The sequence below is a fragment of the Triturus cristatus genome, chromosome 8, assembly GCF_964204655.1.
Source record: "Triturus cristatus chromosome 8, aTriCri1.1, whole genome shotgun sequence".
Lineage (NCBI taxonomy): Eukaryota > Metazoa > Chordata > Amphibia > Caudata > Salamandridae > Triturus > Triturus cristatus.
Window position 1 is genome coordinate 764,317,330 of NC_140591.1, and position 27,680 is coordinate 764,345,009.

Below are 27,680 nucleotides of genomic sequence, written 5' to 3' on the forward strand. Positions count from 1 at the left end.
CACCAATTCTGAATTAAACATCTTAGTTGAGGGGTGCTTGATAAGTACCCTCAGCCTCATGGGGACCAAGAACAACAGCTGAGCAATTCAACGCCAATAAATACGGCAAGACATTGCAGCATGCTGCAGTGCAATGGGTGTTTACCACTGGTGAGTCAAGACGTGTGAGAAGCACTGGGACGACATGCAATGCTGGACCTAGATTAAGGTCCAGGAACTATTGGGCCTGTACTCCTAGCCACACGTACATAGGCCCCACCAAGCACACTGCCCCGGGGGTCTGAAAATAGCCTGGCCGACCCTCCATGATTAGCTGGAAGAGCATGAGCAGCAGAGATCTGGTGAGAGCATGAACTGCTTTATCTGTCTGGTAGTATGATGTGAGTGGTAAAAGAGACACCACTGCATCTTCTTGTGTCAACTTTCACCCAATGTGCAAATTGGTTACTGTATTTATGAGGTTCATGTTTTCTTTGAGCAAATTTAAGCCTGATTTATGAGGGCATTCTGGGACTTGTAGTGTAGTAAACCGAAATTTGCAAAATTTCACTTTTAATCAAGAAATGCACATACAAAAACCATGACTAGTCTACCAAGGACCTCATAACTGTTGAATCCAATGTGGAAGGAAGGTATTTCACAATATCTAGTGTTGGTATGTGAGGTGTTTGTGTATTGAATGCTGTCTCATTCATGCCCTTTGTGCATATTTGTTTATACGCTGAGTACCATCTGTTGAGATAAAGAGGTAAAGGCTGACTTTGTGATACTTGTCTCACTCAAATTGATACCAACATTTCTAAGAGGACATAGCCACATCTTCAATGCAGTGGCATGTATGTCATTCTGAATTCTTGGTCAAAGTCCTCATTATGTACATGTGGTTACCAGTACACAGCATAGCCAAAACTGTCTTCACCTGCTAAATGAGGCCCTTGCCATGCACATTGGCTGATGCTATATAGGGATATTACAATATTAAAACTGCAGTGACAGAGCAAAGCATGTTCCAGGGCAACATCTTTGACAAGGTCATATCCTAGGGATTGTTTGTATCTGTACACCCTATTTTGCAAGTATGTAGTGCTTGTGTATGCTACACAACATATGTCCTTTGATAGTAAGTGTATGACTGTTTAGACTGCACATTACAGGACAATCCTGCATCCAATTCTATGTGTTGATATATTTTGATCCTGACTGTGCCCTATCGCCAAATGGGAATTTCTACATTGGCAGATACCCATATTTCAATTTCAAGAACCTCACATCACACCAATGCAGAAGGCGAGGGTCAATAAATACTGAAAAGGATACAGAGCAGACTTGAGACAGATGCCAGTGTCTGTGTAATATCAGGACATAACACTGACAATGCTCATACTTTTAGATACCTAAATCCTCACATTGCCTAGTGAGATCAAAGATTTCAATGTCAGCACTTGCTTCATGTTGTGGTGAGTTTCTTAATGATTAGTACACAAACTACATAATTGTTTGCCTTTTATTTCAGTGGACTCAAATGACCAAGAGACATCCACCCAGGACCAGGTGCAGGGGATTATAACCTTAGCTTGTAGGTGGGTAATACCTCTTGATACCACCAGCAAGGAGGAGGAGGTAGATAAAGATCAAGGCAGGGGAAGTGCACCCAACTGGACCTAAGCTGTAACAACAACACCATCAGGCCGGGTGGAGGCTGTGGACATAGAAGGGGGGCATTGAGAGAGACTCCACCAGGTGGAGGGGGAGATATTAGGTCTCCCCAAGCCCAGAAGACTTGAAATTGGATGTGATGTCTCCAGGGCGGGCACATTCTCCAACTGTGCCTGCCACTAACTCTTACCTAACTCCTGAGGCCCCTATTCCATCGGGGCCTCCAGCTGCAACTTCTACCAGTACTCCCCCTCTATGTTCCTGCCCAAAAGAGCTGAGGCAGGCAATTCCCCCAACACCCCACCTCCTTGTTGTTCAATGCAGACCCCTCCATGCACTGTCATTCCTAGGGCTGCATCTAAAGAACTGGTGACGGTATCTGAGGTTGAGGGGGATGTGTCCTCTTGGATCTTACAGGATATCCAAGATGAACTTTGTATGCTCCGAGAGGCACAATCTTCTCGGAGCTTACAGGAGATCCAAGATGAAGTCCGTATGCTCCGAGAGGCACAAGCCCAAGATATAACTCACCTAAGTTCTTCCATCACTTTCTTGGTGGCAGCTCTATTGTCTGTGTTGCACCAGCACCCCCTCTGTAGTCGTGTCTCCCTGTGCATCTACCCTTTCTGTTTCACCTGCTACCCTTCATATCCCTTCATATCCCTCATGTTGCCCATTCCTGTGGGGTGTCTGGTCCTACACCGGCCAGTGAAGAGGATTCCACAGCTGCAGAGTACTTGGACATTGTAGTCATGGAAGATGAGGGATGGCCAGTGACTGAACATTGTTTTGACCGGAGACTTTTTTCCTCACCCATTGAACATAGAGTGGTTCCTCTGACGCTTCCTGATGTGTTTTATTTATGTTACCCACCCCAAACCAAGCCCCCTTGCCCAACCTACCTTAAGATCCTATTTGATTTCCTTTCCTTCTTTCTTATAGACTTAATGATCATTTTATTTCAGAATTTTCTCAGATAAAATGTACACAATCCACATTTCCATGTTGTGTGTTTCATTACATTTTCTGGATTTCAACTATTGACGTTACAGAGGTAGATGTTCAGCTATGCTTTCAACATGATACTTTTGTACACAGATGGTTCTACTAATATACATGTCTTACACACATTTAGAAAAACATATGTGGCCTACCACCAGACTAACCATTGACCATCATCAACTAGGACTCAACTCAATTGAAATGTGGAAGACATATTTAATTAACAAAATGTTTTGAAAATATATATTACAGGGATCATGGGGGATCTCTCTTGTGACTTTTGTAGCACAAGATTTACAAGCTAACTAACAGGGTCCAAGTTAGCATCAAAGAAGTCTCTAAGATGCTGACGTTAGGGGTCATAGAGACCTCCAACAGTCCTTGGTTTTGTTCCCAAAGACTGCTGCACCCTGGTGCCACTCCTGCACTACGGTTCTGTGTGGACTACCATGAACACAATGCTGTCAGAAGGACGGACGTGCACTCCATCCCCAAAGCTGATGAGGTCATAGATCTGTTGGGAGCTGCCAAGTTCCTCTGCACATTTAATCTAACTTCTGGGTACTGGCAGATTGCCTTAACCAATGGGACCAAGGGGTGGTCAGCATTCTCAACCCCAGAGGGGCACTATCAGTTATGGGTGATGCTCTTTGGATTGAAGAATGCCCCTGCAACCTTTCAGAGATTGGTCAATCAGGTGTTGTATGGACTAGAGGATTTTAGTGCCGCCTACCTGGACGATATTGCAGTGTTCAATTCTAGCTGGGAAAATCACTTTTAACATCTCCGGGAAGTGATGGTCTGTCCAGGTTCTTTCGCCTTAGTGAAGAGAACTCCCAGGTGGTCTGGTAGTTCTCCCTACTTTCAGCTGGAGGGGACATATGTTAGACCTGGCATCTTCTGGCGTGTTTCCCCTGTCTTTTGATTTCTGACCTCCTTGTTTTTTACTCTGTCTTCGCTGGTTTAGTGTCTCTACGCACTTTCTCACTGTTGTTCAGTGTTAAAGTGTAAGTGCTCCTAATGTAAATTCTGTTGTGGATTAGTGCTTCCATGATTGGCATGTTTGATTTACTGGTAAGTTCCTAGTAAGGTGCACTAAGAGTGCCAGGGCCTGTAAATCAAATGCTACTAGTGGGCTTGCAGCACTGATTGTGCCATCCACAGAAGTAGCCCTGCAAAGGTATCTCAGTGTCTGTGGGCAGTTTTTACTGCCATGTCGACTTGGCAAGTGCACCCACTTTCCAAACCCGAACCTTTACTTTTATTATATGTAAGTCACCCCTAAGGTAGGCCCAAGGTTCCCCAATGGGCAGGGTTCAGAGTTTGGCAAAGATAGGACATGCACTTGTGTGTTGGTGTGTCATGTCCTGATTAGGGGTGGGCGGAATTTGCGGAATTAACCTTCGCAAATTATCGCGAGAATGTTTAAAATTATCGCAAACAAGCAGAAATATCGCAAAGATGCGGAAGTTTTTTTCCGGCATGTTCGCGAGATTTTCTGCATGGTTGCGGGTCGCCAACTTACCCATGTGGTTGCTTGCGGGCGCGGCCATCTTGTTTTGAGTTGTTCTCGCGGTGCATGATCGCGAGAAGAAAGACGTGATCGCGCGACGCATGACGTCACTGCGGGCGCGAACTGTCGCGAGACAGCGCAAATGGCTAAAAACAATACAACATCTCATGGAGAACGCGACCGGATCAAGAAAACTTGTCGGCGAACGCAGGGATTCAGGTAAGGCGATCGCGCGCGCGCGAGAATGTATCATTTTACAGCGCGAGCAAGAAACAAATTATCGCCAAGCTGCGGAAACCGGAATTTTCGACATTTTCGCGCTCTCCGCGGAACGCAAAAATGTCAAATTATCGCAATTTCCGCGAACGGAACGAAATTTTTGCCCAGGCCTAGTCCTGATAGTGAAATATACTGTATTTCGTTTTTCACAATTGAAACGCTATCTGTCTCATAGGATAGAATGGGAGATACTTTGTAACATCTTACAAGTAAAACTTCCCATTGGGAGAAGATAGAGAAATGGAGTTTACTATGCCTGAACTCAGAATGTAACAATTCATCTTTTAATAAAGATGATTTTATGTTGTGTGTTAGAAAATACCACTTTTAGTAAGTGGGCATTTTCTCGCTTAACCATCCTCTGTGCCTCTGTTGGGTTGTGGATTGACTATCTGTTTTTGGAAAAACAAGGGATGGGGATGTGCATTCACTGTAGACAGCCACTTGGGGGGGTTGAGGTATGTCCTGCCTTTCCTGAATGAGTCAGGGCAGGGCTGAATAGAGATGGGCTGCATTTAGAGTAGTGGGAGGAGATTTCTTTGCACCTGAATAGGCCTGGTTTTCCTTGGACAATGCTGTCTCCACCCCCTGCCGGGGAGCTGGTCCAGAGAGGACAGAACTGGTTTGGACTGAGCACAGACACTCTCTGCCACAAGAGAACAAAGGGAAATGTGATATAAATATTGGGGCCAAGACCACAGAATTTTGGAATTCTTTTGGACTCAGAGGGCCCATTCACAGAACTAACTTAAGACAAAATCCTAAACTTACTACTTTCGGTATTCACAGAAGGCATTTAGTAGTAGGAAAGTTAGGATTTTGTCTTAAGTCTGTCTTAAGTCTGTCCTAAGTCTGTCTTAAGTTTGTCTTAAGTCTGTCTTAACATCTAATAATAATTCAGCCAGAGAAATAAATGTTTGATGAATACAAAATAGGAAAAAACATGTTAACTTATTAATGCTCTTAGTGTCATAAATGGCTAATTCTGGAACTTCTATTATTGAAGTGCCTAAACATATACATATTCTGTCTTTACAATAAATACATCTTCATCAAGTTGAACCGTTTCGCTTGTACTCTGGGTATACAATGCTGAATTCAATGAAAATATCATCCATCATTCCTAACAGTGTGAATCAAAGGTATGCTTGAACTCACATTTTTTATCAGGCTTGACTTTTATTTCATTGTCAGAAGCAGTCTCATTTGAGCACATTGAATATAACCTGTAGAAAACAGTCTGTGCTATATAATTTTATTGGTTTGGCGAAAGGGGCATCAGCCAAGGTGTAAGTCTGCGCTGTCAGGTGGTCACTTCGGGATTCAGTGCTCCGACACCCTCACAGACACAAGCACCCCCCGCTGGCCAGGGACATCCAACTCACCAACAATTTGCAGTATGATCTAGGAAACAAACAAGAATAACTCCTCGCAAGTAATGTTTTTCAGAAAGCACATATTCTCCTTTTTCTGCTTACATTACTTTTTTTCCAGAAATACTTCTTAAAACTTTGGTTGAGGAAACAAGAGGTAAGAATTTCTTAGTTTGAAAGGCAGTTTTGATTTGAATTTAAGGTTGCTGTCATTGTATTCTGTCCATTCAGCTTCACTCTTTAACTAGACAGTGTAGTGTCCAGACGTTACATTAACTCTTTTGTGAAAGATAATAGCTAGAGTTTATAAGTTCTTCCAGAACTTGATATTTGTCTAGATTGAAGTTTGTAATTTCGGTTTCCAGTTTAGACCCATCTGCTCTGCATTGCTGCAACATTAATATAAGGTATTTCCCAATTCTTTGTAGATGCAATGTAGACATAACATCTGATCTACAATTTGGGCACGAAATATTTTTGTTTGAGTTTTTAATCAATCTGTCAAATAGGCACAGTTTTGCAATCTGGTAGTGTTAAGTACAGAAATTGTTCAGAATGTATTTGAGTGTTGGATGTAACTGAGCAATCTTCACAGTAATGGTTTCCTTTGTAAGTGAGTCTAAATAAGTCATCAATATGTACTTCCAGAACTACAAACATGATCATTATAAATTCTTGTGCATCCTGTTGACTAGTGTGAGTAAATATTAGTGATCTACTACATATATCTAAAAGGTCTCCAATGACTGAAGCAGAATGCATCATAGTTTAAACACTGAGTAAACATTGGAGCAATTGATACAGTGCAGAACACAATATGTTACCTCAGTTCTGTTGAATTTGACTTACAAAATGTGATAAATGAAACAGTAGATAGCTGTTTTCCAAATGGTATCCTACTATATCTCCCTCATTTTCCATTGTTCTCTCCTTAACACCTTCTAGCTTTTCATGGTTTTATTTATTTTCTTGAACATTAGTCGACTGTTTTGTAAACTTATGTTTTGGACAAATGTCTCTTAAATAGGGTACTGACCTAAATGAGGAGCACATCATCTTCTTAACTGACTGTATTCTCTTACACAGCTTGCTTCAGCACTAAGTTTCCTATCATCAAATTCAACTATAAACAAACCGGTCAATGTTCTAACTTGGGATAATTCTACATACAACATACCTTCTTTAAATACTGTACTTCCAATATCAATAAAAGCTGTGTCTACACTTAAACATTTAGATTTATGGATAGTTACAGCATATGCTAGAGACACTGGAAACTGTTGCTGCTACACATTGAAGTCCTTTACAAGCAAAAAATGTACAGTACATTGGTCAATCTGCTTCAAGGCATCAATCTGAAAAAAAATTGATGGCCAAGTACTCAACCTCATCCTTATTTGGAAAATTAATGAAATCACATTTAAATTATGCCTGTAAATTATTCAACACTTTTTGCACATGCTTCAGCACTTATATAATCCTGCAGTGCTCGATACAGACTCCTCCAAAGAATCCAATTTTGCTTGTAGTTTCTCAGTAGTATAGCTACTCCCTGGTGTTCCATTTTATTAATTTGCAAAATGTCTTCTTTCTTCAGCTTCAGTAAGTGTTCATTGAAGTTGGAGCACTCTTAAAGTGTAGGCATTAAACAGGCTATGGATCAGTCTTTTTCAATGAAATTGTAATTAGTTGTGCTGCTGTGCTGTCAGATGAAAATAGTTTCTTGGTAAGTCCACTCTCTAAAGCACATTTCCCCTCTTTTGTCAGAACTCCTACTCTAATGTCCTTCAGGATATCTCCATATTCTACATCAGATGCTTGATGCATATTCTTCACTAGTTCCTTGTATCGAAGTTTAACCAAATATTTACATTTCCAATACTTCTAAAAGAATTTCTTATTTCATTATGGAGAAGTGTCTTGGAAACAAGCTGCCCTTTCACAGGTGTGAGTTACATTGGGTCATTAAAGACAATGAAATGCTTTCGTCCAAACAACACGTCATACTCTGTTTTAAAAATCTGTTGCATTCTTTAGTGTACAAGGGCAAGCACTAAGTTCGAAACAATGTTCACCCAAATCAATGATTAAAAGCTTTAGTTTCTTCAATACTCCTGACACCTCATGACAAGCTTCATCAGATAACCTCTGGCGTTTCAGTTTATTGTCATGGTCAACAGGTAGCAAAAGTAGAAGGTGTAAAGTAATTCCTTTAATGTGTGCAGCTAATCCAGTTGGAGCTGCTACTACACATGATACATTTGATTCTGTAGTCCTCTGTAGATAAGCAGTGAAACTTTAATTAGAATGCTTTTCCCATTGCCAGCTTGGCCACTGATGTATAGTAGTATTGGCTTAAAAGAAGAGCGTTCACATTTTTTCTTTTCATGCAGAAATCCATGCTCTATTTTATCTATTTATTTCAATATAGTTCAGTTCAGTTAAAAAACCTTTATTTCGGTTGTTAAGACCATAAAAGAATGTATGCAATACAATCATAATCATGACAATGTAAAATTAAAAACACATCCAACAAACATATAAAAAACATTGTGCGACATCTTTGTGTGCAGAAGAAATTTAACTGCACTGGCCTATAGGCAGAGCCAATAGGCTCAGAAAAGTGCAAGTGCAATACTAACAAGAAGTGAAAAACACAAACGTGAGTCCAATGGAGAACGAGTAGATTGCAGGGACCAAACAATCCGCAGCGAGTTTGATAAAATCAATAAAAAGAAAATAATGCATACAGGGGGGTTACATGTATAGTGTCTCAAATAAAAATAGTCATCTTCATGAATAAAAGTGTGGTACAATAAAAAAGATTAAAACAAGTTTTCCTCTGTGGGCAATAAAAAACAATCTATACATTGGCAACTGGTGTGGTTATTGTTATCTTTTTTTCTTTTTCTAAGAAAACCCAATGCCTGCGCGACATTGCATTTAAAAAGCGGGAGACAGCAAAGACAATGGGCTTAGAGGTATCATACTTCAGAATTCTAAGTGCCTCCTGGCAGTGCACAAACCCCATGTTCCTGAACAACTGTGTGAGCCAACACTGTCTTGCAGATTTGTAGCCCGGACAGAAAAATAAAACATGCAGCTCAGACTCCTCCTGATGGTTACAGGCTAGGCACACACGTGGGGCAGATCCAGACCATTTTCATGTAAAGGCCCGCAAGGGAAGGGTACTAAATCTAAACTGGAGATATAATTTTCTTGCTGGGAAAGGTAGAATATCATCCAGGAAGGATTCTAACTTATACTCATCTTTTTCAATAAGGAATTCTGCTATCAGAACGCCTAGGTCTGTATTCCCATGAATGACCTACAGTTTATTGGTTCAATGAGTTCTCACCAGTTCAGCGCGTGAGACTGCAGAACATGTTTCTTCAGGATTACTCCAGAGGGTTGGTTTGCCTATCTTACTGCACTCTTCCCTTATATGTGCAAACCAGGCAATTTCTTTTTCTACTCCGGGAAGACCTAGTAGCTCTTTGGTTTCTGTCTGATATTCTGCCAATTCCGGGGTCACCCACAACGTGCGCCAGAAAATTAGGGGTCTTAAGGCAACCTCATCTCCAATCCGCATGATACCTAAATCTAGCCACAAGGGGGTTAACGGGATACTGGGAGGGAGACCCAAAATCTGTCTTAAAAAGCTGTTCTCGACTTTGCTTAGATAACTCCAAGAACAATTTCCCCAAAGTTCAGCCCCATGCAACATAGCTCCCCTTGCTTGTGCCTTATAAATTTCAATGATAGGCCCAGTAGGTTTATAGGAGGAATCCCTCAGTGATTTAGCAATCCTACCAGTGGTCTGTGCTAGCTTAAGCTTAGCTTTGGCTATTTGTGGCCCCCAGTCCATATTTTCAGTAAGGGTGACATCCAAGTAGTCAAATACAGGAACCCTTTCCAGTACAGTGACATCTAAGTGGGGATTAGGGCGTGTTTTCTTGGCTGGGTTGACGACCATAAACTTGGTCTTCATTGTATTAATCTCCAGCCCACTGTTGTTGCAAAAGATGACAAAACTGTCCAGTGTCCTCTGTATTCCCATCGGCGACTTGGAAATCAAGAGAGTGTCATCCGCAAACATCAATGCTGGGACCTTTGAGTTTGCTAACTTTGGGGCATCGTTGTCCTTAACCTCAGTGAGTTGGGCGATAAGTGCGTTGACAAAGAGGCAGAACAGGGTCGGTGCGAGCACACAGCCTAGCCTCACTCCTCTGTCAACTGGGAGTCTTGGAGTTAATTCTCCCCCTTTTCCACATCTTACTTGGGCATAGTTGGCATCATTCAGCTTAATAAGCATGCTTAGAAGATAAAAAGGAATCCCCAAATCTCTTACTACCCCCCATAGTTTGTCTCTGGGCACCAGGTTAAAAGCCGTTTTCAGGTCCAGGAAGATTAAATAGAGGCTGCCACCCTCCATTGTCACCGTTTTCCAAACTATAAGTTGGAGTCTGTATATTTGGTCAACGGTGGAAGTGTTCTTCCTGAATCCGGCTTGATAGGGGCTTAGAATATCATTATCTTGCATCCACCCCTGGGTTCGGTCTAAAAGTACCCGTGCAAACAATTTTTATGTGACATCGATCAAACTGATCAGTCTATAGTTTGCAGGGAGTAGTGGAGAACCATTTTTTAAAACGGGGACAATTTCTGCCCCGGCCCAGGTATCGGGGATCGGCATACAGTTCATTATAGCATTAAATAATACCCACAGATAGGGACCCCAAATTGTTGGTTCTTCTCAAAACAGATCCCCTGGAAGCCTGTCTAATCCCGGTGCTTTACCTGCGGGAAGTTTCTTGATTGCTTTAAAGACCTCGAGGAGGGTGATCCCAACAACCACTCCATCAGTATACCTAGGTGAGGAAGTGATTACCTCAGCTGCCAGGCCAGTGTCTACACATGAGACCCCTTGGGTGGTGGTGTGACTGCCGTTATGGGTACCAGAATCTTGCTTCATTGAGTATAGCGCCTGGAAAAGGTCTGCCCACTTTTCGGCTGGTATATTTGGCTCTATGGCAGGATTACCTTCCCTTCTACCTGTTCTAACTATGGCCCAAAATTCCTTCATATCCCGGTTCAGTAGAGCGGTTTTTATATCCTCCCATTTGTTCACTTCCCAGGACTGCTTTGCTTGGCAAAGAGCCTCTTTATATAAGGCCCTCTTACATTTTGTTAGTAGCTTGTTTTTTACTTTGATGGGCGCTATCAGGGACCGTTTCGCCTTGTGGCATTTATCGTTAAACCATGACTGGGTTGCCAATTTTCTTTTTTTAGGGCGCAATATCGGGTAAAATATACCAGCCAGTTTGGTTGCCAAGCTTTTATGGAGGTCTCTGACTTTATTGATTGGGGCTAGATTGTCCCCGTCAGCAGAAACGCTGCCAAGTTCTTGCAGGGCTGGTACTACTACTTCATATAGAGCTCTCAGCTTCTCAGGTGATTGCTTTATTACCACCCACTTTATTCTTCTTCTGTTGTTAGTAAGTCTTGACCTGTTTTCGGGGAGGGGGGACTACTAGCCGGGGCAATACCTGAGTCCGGCACCTTCAATATCAGTGCCAAGGCATCATGGTCACTATCATGCCGTGGTAGAACGGCAAAGTCAAGGACCCTAGGCCATGATCTGGTCTCCACTAGGATATAGTCCAGGAGAGAAGCGTGGCCAATTCTATTGAATACTAATTTACCTGGCATATCAGAGATTGTACGTCCATTACACGCTCTAAGAGAGTGAGTTAGCAGAATGGCATTAATTTGGAGTGCCAGGGGGGACCAAACCTTAATCGGCTGGATTAGTGGGTCAGGAATAGCCCACTGGGAGTCCTCATTGATGGAAATCGGATCGTGAATGCCAGGGAGGGGCTCAAATTGGCAGTTAAAATCACCCCCAACGATCAACCTCATGTTGGGGGGGACGGTGGGAATAAAGGAGTTTAGTACATCAAGGGTTGACGATTCCTTACTCAAACTTACAGATTGGGAATAAACATTAATAAGGGCAAACTTCAGCTTAGTTGAAAAGCTAATCGTTACACATTGGATATCACTGGACGAAGTGTACAAGGGACTAGCTATACAGCCCATGTGTGTACAGACCCAAATGGAAAAAACCCCAGATGGTCTGCCCCTCTCTCTTATAACAGCTGGTATATTAAATGTCGCAAATCCCACCCTTATGCAATCGTCCCTTGCCCACATTTCTTGGAACATGCAGATGTCATACTGGTCCACAAAAAGTCCCCAATCAGGGCAAGAAAGTTTACCCTTGAGGCCAGCCACGTTCCAAGACAGGATCTTCAACTTGATACCTGTATTTAGCATTTATCTGGGGGGATCAGTGCAGTGTGCAGTTACAATGGGTGGGTTTGCCCTAGGTGTGGTATTATTGGGAGAGGCAGAAGGATTGAAAAATATGGGTCCGGGGAGATCTTGCGGGTCCGCAGGGCCCTTGGTCCTCTGTAAGGTGGCTACAACCCAAGCCTGCGTTTCTGGCCCTAGCTTTGGGTGGGAGGGCTGGCTTAGATCCCCAAGTCCAGACTCCACTAGTCCTCTCGTGGGCATCGGGATACACTTTCCATAGCCCAGTCCCACTATCCCTGCTTGTCAGTCCACTTCTTCCAAAGCCCCAAATCTGTTGGTTACAGGCAGATTATAGAATAGAGGTCAGATGGAAGGGTGCCTATAGTCAGCGTCCTGATGGCCAATAGGCTGCCTATCATAACCTGAGATTACATCTGCCCTACCGGAGTTATAGCAGTGAGAGTAAAAGAGGTCAAGCGGGAAAGCTCTCACCTCTTTGTGGGACTCTGTGGGGCTAAATTTATGAGTTAGTAGCCTGTGTACAGCCAGGGGATTTTTAAAATTAATAACCACACAATCCCCTTGGATTGTTTTTTTACTAGATCCCACCCAAGCAACTCTCCTCTCCAGACCATTAAGATTTCCCCAGCCCTTTCATAGGTGAACTGCCAGGATGATCACATAGGCTGATGAAGCTGGTGGAAGGTTTATGATTAGCTGGGTAACTGCTTCCAGTATACCCAATAGGCACTCTCCCCTACCCAACTCTTCTCTACTTGTGCTAGGCCCTAATACACTGTTGGTACTTTGGTGGGTACTCCGGCTGGTATCGGTTATAGCATTATTCCCAGCCTCACAGTGAGGTTTCCTCATCGTTGGGTTCACCGTCCCTTCTTGTGCCGGCTGTACACCAGGGTGCTGAGGGGTACAACTGATGTCTTGGCTAGTGATTGGCTGAATAATGGGGTCTTGGGTCCTGGGTGTCACTTGATTGTCTAAGAGAGCCCGGCTGGTAGAGTCTATCTGACAACTGGGACCACCCCCCTCGGTGCAGATTGTATTGTGTTGGCACTGGCTTGCATTTGCCTTGAATCCCCCATAGTTGTCAGTTTGTTTAATTGGTCAACTAGAGGGGCAACTTCTTCCTTTAGAACAGCTCTGAATTGGGTCAGCAGGTCTGCCAGTAGGGTCTGAGCCCAAGATGGATACTTTGAATCTGTACCGGTGACGGCAGTAGATTCTGTTGTTGGATTTAACATGGGTGTGTGTTCTGCACTTGCCTCGTGCCCCCCTTTCGCTTTCTTGCTTTTAGGTGCCCCCCCAACTGCTTGCTTACGTTTCCCATTTTTGTGAGTGCCTGCGCCCGCATTCCCCTTTTTAGTTGCAATTGTCGAGACAGCTGCTTGTTGTGAGGGGGGCAGGGGAGTATTTTCAGTAGGTGAGGGTATTGCGGGAGTAATATTAAGAGTAGGCGAAACTACTAGTGGAAAGGAGAGATCAGGAGTTATTGACAAACGCGTTTCAGTATGTTCTATTTCTGTTGTAACAGCGCCTATGGCCCTCTGTAGCATTTTATCAATTGAGGTTGGGAGGGGCGGGGAAAAGAGGTTTACTTGGGCCTGGGATGTTTTAGTAACACAAGTACGTTTCCCCATTGTTCAGCTTAGGAAAAAAACACAATGTGACAGCCCTTAATGCAAATCAAACATTCCAGTGGGCAATAAACCGAACTCACAAGCCTATAAACAATATAATAAGGAAGGAACCCGAAAGTATTCATTCTGCTCATAGATAGAGATAACCATTAGTCTATACCCCTTGAGGTCACAGTAGATGTGGTCAATCAACCATAAGAATGCAACATTTAAAGTTTATGATGGTAAAGGGGGCACCAAGAAGGAACCAGTCTACTTGCCGTGGAGGGGGTGATTGTCAAAATGGTCCTGGGGTAATGTCTCGAGTACCGCTCTGCCGCTCACTCCTGAGGCGTATATTCTTCCTTTAGCACAGATCTCTAGAGTTCACTGGAAAATAGTTAGAATCAAGGGGGGTGGCCGTGCCCTGTCTCTTCCTGTTAATGACAGGCAAGGACGGGCCTGCCCTTGGCCCGGGCTTTGCCGGGCACAGCCCACGCGTGTCCCGCGCCACGGGAAAGACAACAGCGCTTTTGAGCACGTGTTGAGCTCCTACCCCACACCTAAAGCAGCTGGATTAAGTCGCAGGGCACCCTGGGAGTTGGAGTCCCACCAGGGTCTAGTGCGGCTTTGCGAGGATGGTAGGTGCGGCTCTGGAGGGAGGTGAAGGTCGAAGTATTGCACCCTGTGACGAAATTCCCACCAGGGTGTTGCTGGTGCCACAAGCTCTCCCCCGCAGACAAGAAAACAGCTTCCCAAGACCCAATACAATTTTCTTTCTATTTGTCATTCCATTTAGCTACACAGTGTTTGAAATCAACACGTTCCTCTCTTGCTTGTTGCAATGTAGTCTCCTCTTCACTCATGGTTATGGCTGCTCATTTTGAATAACTGGTTGTCCAATTGGATATTAACTGAGTGGTCCAGAACTTTGGCTGCTTTGTGAACTCTACTTAGCTACTGCAGCAGCAATGGTTTCTTCCTGTTCAATCTCATCTTTTAACATTTGCAAGTAGTTTGAAAAGACTGGACACTGAATGTTGTCTTTACAGTATTGAAAGAGTCTTTGTAGCAGTCGTGGTCTCCATGTCGTTTTGATTCAGCAAGCCAAGGCTTGAACAGTTGAAGGGAACGCAATTAGAATATTTCTCTTCTGTCTTCAGTTTGGAAACTCTTCTATGGTTAATTTGATTTCCTTGCTATATGCTATTTCTCACCACTGTCACATCTAACCACCGCATACTTCCCTTCTTCTATGTTTTCTGTTACATTACTTTTATATTTGTAGTGCTGAAGTACTTTGCATAGACTATCACAAAAAATTGGAGACCAAGAGCACATAAAGGCCCAGCATACACACTCCACTGTTAATTCTCAAAAGAAAAAGGAGTGTTATGTCATGCTTCATCATCGGGCTTGCTCCTAATCGGGCCAGTGCTGCAATGCCTGATGGGCATCCTCAAGGGAGCTCTTTATTGGATATTTTTTTCCCAAGCTGTGTTATGAAGTGCAAGTTAAGGGCCCTTTGTGTAGATTGAGGAAAAGCAGTTGTTGATATGGTGATTAGTGACTTTAAAAAAAAAGGCTAGGAAAGTCTCAAATCATGAGTATGCCTGACATTAAAAACGTGATGTCAGCAGTGGGGACAATGATCCCTGGTGACTTATAAGTTGCTGGCCCGACAAGGAGCAAGCCCGATGATGAAGCATGACTCCCGCCCGGGTGTGTGAGGGCTTCATTTCTAAAACTGAACTACTCCGCTTGTAGTGGATCCTTTTCTCTGACCTACTCTCTTTTGTCCTTTGTCCCCTTCAGGAACAGCATACCTTTTTCTTTTGAGTACTTTGTATATGCACATGTTCTCTAGGTGTCAACTCCTTCTGGCATAGTTCATATCCAACATATTTGACTTCACAATATCTATTTTCCGGATCAAACTTTGCGACAGACAGAATTTCTGGGAAAGACTTCAGCACTCTATTTCAAGTGCTTGCAAGCCCTGAATTTACCCCAACAATTCCCCTGGACTGTGAGAACAAACTGGCCGAGCTAAACCAATCTGAGCACTCATAGGACCCTAACTCTCGATGGGAAAGCATTTTTAAGCTTAAGCTGTGCAATATCTTGGTAAAACTGTTTCCTGCAGAAATCTCCTCCCACGTCTCCTTCATCACTGACTTCTATGATTTTTTAATATATGAAGTGACGTAACAAGCAAGAGCAATGGATTTGTCTGCAACAAACTGTATGTCAATATTCGCTTTCCACATTTTCAGAATGACTGGATTATAGTCATTAATATACTTCGAGTCCTCTGTTCTTCTCAGGTTGTATGTGTTTTTTGATGATTTCCATGTTAGTGTATACCTTACTGCAGACAAAAAGCTGTTTACTCTTCCTTGTGAAATGAGTCATAGGAATCCAAAATGACATCTTGTATAAAAAATGTCTTTGCATCAGTATTTTCTATGCCAATATTTTCCACATCTATGACTTTGAAAGTGCAGAACTTCTTGTCTCAAGCTCTTTTAATCACTGTCTTTTGAGAGGGTATATGTCACATACTGTTCGATGAAAGACAAGACAGACTCATTGTCTCTTCCAAATTTCGGTGCATCCTTTATCCATAACAACATGCGAAGATGAGGAGCACCTCTTGCTTGGTACACTTTCCACCAAAAGAAATCAGCTACTTTGCCGAGAGAGGATTTGTTTTGTTGCAGATGAAAGATATCATAGCTTGAAACCTGTGGTTAAAATATCAGCAAACATTAGCAGGATCCAAGGAGAAAATTTCACTGGCTGTCTCCACTGTGATGTGTTTAATGTTAAAGTTCGCTTCTCCCACAAATTAAAGCAAGTCATTCCAGGCATACTGAGCACAGCTGAGTCTCATAAACCAAGTAGGTGTACCTAGATATCTCATCATACATTCCAGTTTTCCATGATAGCGATACCAATACTCGTTGGGGCCACATGGCCACACCATCAAATTAATTAGGCTTTATTCTAAGTTTCATCCTTTCCATGAACTTTGTCAATGAATTCCTTTGCAGAGAGGTTTTGAATATTAACTCCTGTCTTTAAGATGTGGTTAACAGCATATGAAAGTTACATCCAATCAGGAGATGAAATATGTAGGGTATACACTGCCAAAGTCTTAGATCCTCTGAGTATAATCTGGTTGACAGCTGCTGGTATCTGTGCTGCAGATCGGCGCATATAAATTCTCCCTACTTCCACGGACAGAGTAAATCTACAGTCACACGCACATACACTCTTCATACGCTAGGGCCCATCACACTAAATTCACACTATTACTCTATCCACACTGAATATAGGAGAGAAAACCTAAACCAATCTGCATCTAAATGAGGTCAATGTAATCCTAAAGACATTGTCCTGAGTCATGATTTTAAACATAGGAAATACATCTGAAACTCAATAAATGACAAGGAAATAACCACCCTACACAAGAATTCAAATAAATGCTTATTTATCTAAATTAGTTCAAAAATGGAAATCAATCATTAGCAAAATCATTATTCTCATAATTACCTATCCTAGCTAAATGGGTCAGGACTGGTCTCTCGGTGAAGTCTCTCGAGCTGCCGTCCTCAGCATGAAGTCCAAAATGCGATGACCGCAAGGAACGCGATGAATGCAAAAGCGCAATGAACATGGACCCTCTCTAGTCTAACATTTTTATAGGGAAAATAACAAATAAAAGTTACAAACAAATGTTAGATATCCGTTGCGCCACTGAGCAGGGCGAGCAGGAAAGGAAGTCTCTTGGTTACATTTAGAAAACTTCCGCTCAGGAAAAATCACAAAAATAAAAAAAAAGGAAGAAGGAAACTCGAGTTTGCAAATGTTACTTTCGTAAAAGCTCTTCCTTGGTATCATAGCAGAGCCACCGCAGACTGGTCATTGTTCATTGTGGCTTTATCCTTCTCCAAGGACAACTGGAATCATTCCCAGAGCTACTGTCCTCACGGAAACTTTCTACACAGGCAGAAGCTGTGGTCAGGTGACTTTCGACCATGTTCAGCAAAGCCTCTCGTCAAAATCCAATCACTCGAGTGCAGGCTGTAAATGGCAGCCATCTTGTTTTAGGCCAAAACGGACCATCTTAATTAAAAGAAACACAAACAACGTTACCACATCATAATGATTTGAACAGTGTTAAACCCCACTATTACCCTTATGTGTATGTACTTATCTAGCCTTCTGCAACGCAATAAAGCATTAGTACACGTTATTTTAAACACACAAACACAAAACAAATAGCACTTACGACACTCATTTAATAAACCCGCACATTATTATTAAGCAACATATATGCATCCCACGTGTAGTTTCTCTCATTAGTAATGTTGATTAATTTGGACAAAACAAACTGTTAATTATTCATTACAAATTAGTAATTTTAAATCATAACATATAGACGAAACTGGAGCTTAAAACTCGATAAATTTTCAACAGAAAACTCTGCTCCAGCAATCCCCCCTTTGGTGATATCTTATCACCACAAAAAACCACCCAAAAAGACAAATTTAGTCCCAATTTTTAGGAGAAATTGAAAATGTCTTTTATGACACAACATTAAACACCATACTCTCTCACATCATCCCTCCTTGACTCCAAGTACACACTCTCCCTCAATTCTTCTAATTCTATTTCTTGTGGGTCTCTCCTTGACCTCTTTTGTTTCTTTTCAGCATTTCCTCTAATTATTCTCTTTTTCCCTCCCCTGTTTTTACAACACAAACACCCCAATCTTAGTATCAATAAAGCTACAATTACACATGTCAATGGAAATAATATTTTACCAATAATGGTACTACCTATCTTAGCAATAAAACTCTTAATAGCAACTATCTTATTAGCTATTTTAGTCCAGACACTGTCAGCTTCCAGTGGTACTAATTCTTCATGCAAATCCGTAATATTTTTTATATAGACCTTTAGGTCTCTGCTTTCGTCAGGAATGTAAGTGCAACAATGTTGAACTTTCAGCATTCCACAAACTCCACCCTCTTTGGCCAATAGAATATCAAGGGCAAGTCGATTTTGCATAGACATGGCACGTACGGCAATCATCTCCGTATTTACCAAAAGAAACCCTCCAGCGGTACTTGTCGATAAGCGATCCACCACTGTTGACAGTTTCCTAATCCCATATGCATTCAAAGAAATTCCCACTGCTGGAATTAAAGCACCAAAAATGTCACCTACGATTTCTGACCAAGTTTCTCTCTTAAAACGTGTTAGTAAACTAATATGTTCTACATCTTCTATCTTATCTATATGAAAAATCTTTGGAAAGACCAGGCCCACATAACACGTGCCATACCAATGGTCAGGCAATTTGTAATAAGCCTTGTTCCCACAAACATAATACACTCCTGGGAAAACTGGATCCTCACCACCTTTAAAACCCCATCCTGTTGCAATGAAGTATGTATCATGACACTCACTAGTCCCAACAAAATAGCTATCATGTTGGGATTTCTTTCTGGTAATGCATAGTTTACCCTTCTGTGGCGCATCTAAAGCCAAAGTCGGACTAGCCCCATTCCTCAATTCCTTTCCCATCTCAATGTCCCATATTGTCTCACTCACTTTATATTTCCCTGCCTTCTCATGCATGCTCATTCTTCTTTCCTCTACCATGTTTAGGAAAGCCTTCTCCTCTTCTTTCAAACTACAAGTTAAATTGTTTCTAAAAATGTAATCTAATGTTAATTCTTCTTTCTCAATGAAAATCTCACCAAAAATGTTAGCTTCTTTAGCTGGATTCAGCCTTTTGTCCATAGGCAATTGCCCAAAAATGTTATCTTTGTTAGACATCTCATAATCTATTTTCCCTAACAAATAAAAAACACTACTTAGCACACTACATGAAATTCCATACGTAGCTGGTAAATGGTGATAAGTAACACCCTCTGAAACGGATGCAGGTAATTGCATACAGACGTAGCAATCCCTAACTTCCATTGTCTTTACGTATCCGTACAACAACTTTGAAAAAATATTACTAGAAAAATCATTAATTGACCTATCTTTATGTATGTAAATGTTACTACTTCTAGTCGGAACTACTTTCTGTGAATTCTTCTCTACATTAGTCACATTTTCAGTATGTATTCCAAAAGTATCTATTGTAACCCTAAAAGTAACTAATAAAGCTAGTACACCCCATAATAGCATTAATAATCCAATACAGCAGCAGCACATTTTACACCATCTTTTCAAGAAGGCAAATCTACTTTGATTATTCTCTGTGTTAGCCATTTTACTACTTTGGCAGTGTCTTTTGACTTAGCCTCTTCTAATCCACTACTGAGTTTCTAGAACTCTAGATTATTCCAAACAACTAATTTTAGATTTTCTACTTTTCACTTTTTCTCCAAGTGACTCTTTCAATTCACTCAGTTTGGATTTTCATCACTTTTCACTTCTTCTTCAGCAACATCAAATTGTATCAGATCATCAACAACATCCTGTGCATCCGACTCTTCTCCAATGTCAGTCAGGATAACTTTCAGGATTCCAACAGTTTCCTCCTCAACCACTTCTCGTACAGTCCCCTCTGGATTTCCTTGACTCTCTGCCTCTTCACCTTCAGACAGTGCCACGTACGTCCATTCCGTCGACCTATACTTCTGGTTAGGTTTTCTGATTCTCTTGATCTCCTCTGGTTCTTTTGTAACTTTTTGTTTTTCACCCTTTGTTTGATTCTGACTCGACACCTTGTTCACCTGTTCAGCTTTCGATGAATTTGCTCGTGTCAGTCTATACCTTAATCTCTTGATCCTATTGGGCCAAAGATCTCCTCTTACAACCCTTTTTGGTCTCACCTCTTTATTATTTCTTTCTCCGATCCAAGTTCTCTTTCTCAGAACTCGACCCTCTGATTTCTCATTTTCACTTTCATCTGATTCCGTCTCATTCGCCTCTTGTTCTTCAACAATTTCTTTTGCTCCACAGTCTTTTCCACCACTGATTGAGATTTCCCTAATTCTGTCCCTCCTCGGGTCTCCAACACGCAATCTTCTTGCTGTCTACTTGTCCCTTCACCTAGCTTATCAGGAATATTCCCTACAATACACCTCCTCGGGGGTCTTCCACAATCTGTCCCTCTCTATCTTCTTCTGACCCTGCTTCTTCAGGTGTAATCTCAAGTGGATTTTCAACCTCTTCATCTGATTCAGGTGTAATTTCTGTGGAACTGCTCTTTTCTCTTCTACTGCTTGTTGGAACTTCAGGCACTCTTACAGAATCCGATCTCTCCTCTGAGACTCTCAATGTTTCTCTTGAAGCCTCTCTCGGAAAAGGGAAAGAATCACTCAACTCCCTTTCACCTTCACCCCTTTCAGGATTTTTCCCCCTTCTCACTGGTTCAGTTTCTGCATCATCACTGGAATCTGACTCTTCAAAATACTCCTTACCAGTCCCATCTTTTGGATTTGGAATTCTCAGAGTATGACTCGCATGCACCCAGTTTTTCACACCAGCACACTTTACTGCAGTTGTTGTAGGCAGAATGACTTGTCTTGGCCTTCGCCACCTTGGAACCAAGCAATTTCTTCTCCTGTGCACCTTAATCCTCACCCAGTCCCCTGGACTCAGATCATGGGCTTGCTTCTTCTCAAGTGTGGTAGCGTCTTCTCCAACCTGGTGAAACACAGAATGAACTGCGTCAGCCAGGCCTTTACAGTAATCCAAAATCATGTCATCAGTTATTGTCATCAACTTGTTGACAGGCACAAATGCATGTCTCATCGCACGTCCCATTAAAATTTTGTGCGGACTCAAACCTGTTGTTCTATCTGGAGTAGACCTAATAGTCATCAGCACTAGAGGCAAGACATCAGGCCATTTCATTCCAGTGGCTAAACACATCTTACCAATTCGATTTTTAATGTGCCGTTCATCTGTTCAACGACTCCAGAAGCCTCTGGTCTGTATGCACAATGTAGCTTCTGCTGTATGCTCAATGCTTCACAAATTAAACCCATGAGCTCATTATAGAAGTGTCCACCTCTATCAGACTCAATAGTCACTGGGAACCCATACCTAGGAATCAACTCCCTTAACAGTAACTTTGCAACTGTTATCCCGTCCTTTCTCCTAGTCGGATAGGCCTCCACCCATCTTGAAAATAAACAGACTACCACTAGAACATACCTCAATTTGTTCACTTGGGGCATTTCAATGAAATCTATTTGCATTCTGGTAAAAGGACCTCTGCCTATTGTTCCTAGACTCACCACTGTCTTTTTCCCAGTATTGAACTGTTGACAAATCAAACATCTCTGACAGATGCTCTCTGCAATCAACCTGAACTTTGCATTGTACCAGGTTTGCTTAAAGGACCTAATCATTGCGTCCCTCCCCAGATGTCCTTGGCCATGATACATTCTTGCCATTGTCGACAGCATTGAGTTGGGCATGACTGGTCTACCATCTCTGTAGATCCAAACATGATCTGTTTCTCTTGGGGCACAACCTGCCTTGATCCAATCTCTCATTTCCTCATCTCCTGCCTCATCCTGCAACTGCTTCACTTCATCCCACGTTTCCAGGACATTAGTAAACATCACAGAACAAAAAGACATTTCCCTCTCTCGTGCCCTATTAATCGAATGATTGTTTTTGGCACAATACTGTGCTATGTCGTTGGCAAATCTATTACCAAGAGTAACAAAATCATCTCCTTGTCCATGAGCAGCACACTTCACAACTGCTAACTCTTTAGGCAGCTGTATCGCCTCAAGCAATTTTCCAATCACTTCAGCATTCTTTATTGGAGTCCCACTCGACGTCAAGAAACCTCTCTGTAGCCAAAGCTGGCCGAAATCATGAACAACTCCAAATCCGTACTGACTATCAGTCATTACAGTCACTCTCAGATTTTTCCCAATTTTGCAAGCTTTTGTCAATGCCACCAATTCAGCCACTTGAGCAGATCTCACTCCTTTCAAAGGCGAAGCTTCCATAACTTCTGAAACCTTGCACACCGCATATGCTGCACTCAGCACACCATCATCAGTCCTCAAACATGATCCATCCACAAACAGCACATGATCACTCTCAGGCAACGGCAGATCTCTTATGTCGGGTCTTGGTTTCGTGCAGTAATCAAGCACATCCAAACAATCATGATCAACATCATCTCCCACATTCACATTGCTAGCATCTGGTAACAACGTTGCTGGATTCACATTCACACATCTCTCGAGAGTCACATTTGATGCTCCCAGAATGATTTTCTCATATTTAGTCAGTCGACTATGTGACATATATTGAGTCCTGCTTCTTGTCAAAAGAATTGCCACATCATGAGGTACGAATACCCGTACAGGATATCCCATTATTATACCCTCACTCTGTTCCAAGCTTCTGCATGTAGCAGCTACTGCTTTCAGACAACCTGGCAAACCCACAGCTACGGGGTCAAGTGTCGATGAGAAGTACGCAATCGGCGTTCTCAGTTGTCCATGCTTCTGAATTAACACTGAAAGTGCACAACCATTTCTCTCACTGCAGTACAACTCAAACTCTTTCTCATAGTCTGGCATTCCCAAAGCAGGGGCTTCACACATTCTGCTCTTTAACTCTTCAAATGCTGCCATTTGTTCTCCATCTAGTTCCAATGGGTCTCTCACCTCACTTTTTGTGAGCTTAATCAGTGGCTTTGCTATCAAGGAGAAATTACTTATCCACTGACGACAATAACCCACCATCCCCAGAAACATCCTCACCTCTCTCTGGGTCATCGGGGCTCTCATTCCTCTGATAATTTTGATCCTGTCATCAGTCACCTTTCTCAGACCCTTTTCAATATTGTGTCCAAGATAATGCACCTCTTTCTTGCAAAATTGCAATTTGGCTGGAGATACCTTTAACCCTCCATCTGCCAGATGATTCAGTAAAGCTATGGTATCTACTTCACAAGCTTCACGTGTCTTCGATGCCACAAGTAAGTCATCGATGTACTGCACTAGCACTGAGCTTTCAGGCATGATCAAACTCTCCAATGACTTTTTCAACAACTGATTAAATATCGAAGGACTCTCTGTATACCCTTGTGGGATACGACACCATGCCAAAATACGCTGGCCAAACCGGAATGCAAAAAGCTGGCTGTCATGATGCAATGGAATTGAAAAGAAAGCATGAAACAAATCAATCACTGTGTACCACTCAGCATCATGAGGAATCTGATACAAAATCACTGAAGGATTTGGCACAATGGGACAACATGCCACCACAATTTTGTTAACTTTTCTCAAATCCTGTACAATCCTGAACTTTCCATTAGGTTTCTTTAGCCCCATTATCGGTAAATTACACGGGCTACTCAGTAACTCTCTCAAAACACCCTGTTGAATCATTTTGTCAATTATAGGAGTTATTCCCTCAATTATTTCTGGTGTCAATCTGTACTGAGGAATATTAGGATAAACAATCCCCTCTTTCACTGAAATCTTCACTGGATCTACATTATTCATCAATCCCACATCTTCTCCAGTAAAATCCCAAACTGCTGTTTTCACTGTGTGTCTCAACTCCTGTGGCAAATCATCTGGATTAAACACAGCATATGTATCTCTTACAGGAGTAGTAACTGGCGTGCTTTCTTCTGGTTCTGGTCTATACGGAGGTGGTCTCTTGTAAATCATGTCATCCAAGACCTCATCCTCGTAATCATTAACTCCATACCTTCTCACTTCTGTATCAGGCACCTTTTCTGCACCTTTCCTCCCTTCCGCTTCTTCAACAGTCCTCATAGGATATAATCCCTCTGACATACTAACATCTCGCCATCTCCTCATTCGATCATGATGAGTCTCACGATCATACTTCCTCCCAAAAAAGTACCTATAATTGCCTCCACTCCTCTGCTTTTCTCGCTCATGCACCTCATCTTCCCATTCCACCAACGCCTCAAACTGTGTCGGCCTTGGTCTAGGCTCTAGACACATCATTTTTTCCCGTAAATTTCTCAACACGGCCAGATTAAATGAACCATGTTCCGGGAACGCTAAGACACCATCTTCTTTAGTATACTTAGCCCAGTTATCCAACCATATACAGGTATGATACCCATATTTCGCAACCATGAAGGATGCAGGAGTTCTCGTCAGAGGTAGCAATTCACCCTCTCTAGTTATTATGTTCTTATCCTTGTCGAACCACCTTTTTATTTTACCGAACAAAGATTTTTTCTTCTTTTCTTCCGGTTGGTAATACATTTTAACGTTTACCAATATTTTCTAGTCCCTTCCGCAACTGTACGATCTTTTTGTCCAATAACAGCGCGACTCACACCAACGCACCAATCCTGGAGCGTCTATGTCACTCTGTACTCCTTCCAGTCCCTGCGCGGCTCACACCAACGCACCAATCCTAGCGCGAGCACTGTTCTGATCCACTACCCAATCACAGCGCGGTCTGTATGACGTCAGCAGTCGCTGCAGTCGCTTCTGCTCCTGTCTCCTGTCACTCGTCTACCCCTCCTTTACATAGCCTTCTTAATAGACTTCGTTTCAGATTCTACAAAATCTATTAGTTACAACATATAAACATCTCCATTGTCTGCTTCGCTAACCACAGAATAGTAAAGAAAATCTTTCTCACAAGAATCCCGCTTCTCTCTAGAACAGCGCTTACCTCTGCTCCACCACAGCATATGTACCAACAATCTCACTCTCTCTATTATCTAGAGTCATTCGGTACAAAACATCCTCATCTGGTGTCTCAAAAGCTATTCCATCTGGAGTACAGAAAATTGTACAATTCATCTTGCACAATAGGTCCCTACCTAACAAGTTCACTGGACTGGTGTCACAGACTACAAATCTGTGCATGTCTGAAAATTTCCCTATTCTTACCCTTACTGGTTCGGTAAGACGAGTCTTAATCTGTGTATTGGCTACACCAACTACTTGGATTGCTTCGTCCGAGAGAGAAAGATTTCTAATATCTGATGACCTGACAGTTGATCTCATCGCTCCTGTGTCTACTAAAAAAGTAACACTCTCCCCATTTATTTTCCCATCTACAAATGGTCCTGCCTGGTCTATTTCTAGAGTTGCACCAAGTATGCACTCTTCCTCCTCTCTTCGGCACCGTCAATAGTCCCCTTCAGACTCACTCCCCTCATTCTTTAACCAGTACTGCTGTACCAAGTTAGAATGTCTCGGTTTGTTTACCTGCTCATCATTGTAGAATCCTGAGTCCTGGTTATACTTTTGGGACCCTCTATTCTGCGGCAAGGGCGGTTTTGGCTCTTGACTCTGCTGTCTGACAACCTTCTGCTGTTGCTGCTGTTGATTACACCCCTCGTTCTGCACCTGTTGATTTAAGGGTTTATTCTCATTACTCACTAATGGTGGATTGGTACACTCGGATCTCCAATGCCCCAATTGTCCACAGTTGTGACAAGGGAACTTCTTCTTTGCTTCCTCTAAATTCACCTTTCCTTTTACCGCATATCTGGGTCTAATTCCTGGATTATTTGCCTGTTCCATCAACTGTGCTTCTTGTCTCTCAGCAACTTTCACCTGTGCCCACATTGCTTTCTCTTTCAGCTTTCTCTGTTTTGCTTCAATTTTATCACTGAAGTACTTTGCATGTCTCAGGATTTCATCAATCTTTTTACTCTGCCAATCAACCGTATGCTCTCGTATTCTTTCACTGATTTCTGGTCTCAGGCCATATTCAAATCTGTATACAAAATTACTCAAATCCTTGTCACCCAGGTGTTCATCTCCACTGAACTGTTTAAAAGCCAGTATCAGCCTTTCGTAAAAAGCATGAACTGATTCTTTTGCTTCCTGATGTGTTCGATCTATCTTAACCCAGTCTGTCTCTTTTGGGGGTACTTTATTTTTCAGGAACACAATTACCTGCTCGTACTTCTTCATTACCTCTGGATCTGGTGCTCCTGTTTTCGGGTCTCTTGGATATTCCTTAGCAGGCCAATCTACAACTATTTTACACTCAGCCCACAAGTCTGCTGGAACAATTATATCAAACAGACTATTCAGGTCAATCCACAGCACTTTTGACAATTTCACAAACCTGTCTACCTGCCTATACCACTCGACGGGCTTTTCTCTTAGTCGAGGGAAATCATTCGTAAATGATAAAATATCCTGTCTAGTCCATGGTACATGTACATATCCTCCTCCAGGAATCTCTCTCATAGGATAAGCATCCACTGTTTTCTCCTTTTATCTCATGGGAAAAGCTGAGTAAGTCCGGTCCACTGAATCTTCCCTTTTCTTGTACCACCTATCCTTCCACTTTTCTACATCACCCCATTTTCTCAATAAGGCAATCATTTCTTTAATCTGTCCTGTTCTGCCAGCACCATTTAGATTTTCAATATCTTTGTCAGAAAAATCCACCCTGTAAGGTTTCTGCAAAGCTTTCACCTTATCCATGTCAACTCCTTGTTCACTCGCTATTGCTCTTAACCTGTCATGTGTACTCTTAGCCCTCCAGGTGATACTTTTGCACATGAATAACAACTCTCCATCATGATGGTTTTTGAGTATATCTGTAGGAATTGTCCCTGCAATAAGATCCTCCAATTCTATGCGCAACCTAGCTACATCAATTGCCTGTGAATCTTTATCCTTCTTTTGAAGAACTTTCAACCAATCATTCAAATCTTCAGCTGTTATTTCAGTAGACTTTCTCACTGCACCCACTTGTTCTGTCATCCTCTGTGGTTCCAAAATTGTTCCTCCCAAACAACCAGTATTCAATCCTGAATGAGGCTGCACATCTAATCCTCCACCACATGTGTCATGTCTCGACTGTCTCGAATCATTTCCTCCTGTTCTCATTCTTGATTCCTCCAAAGTACAAGTACCAACCAAACAA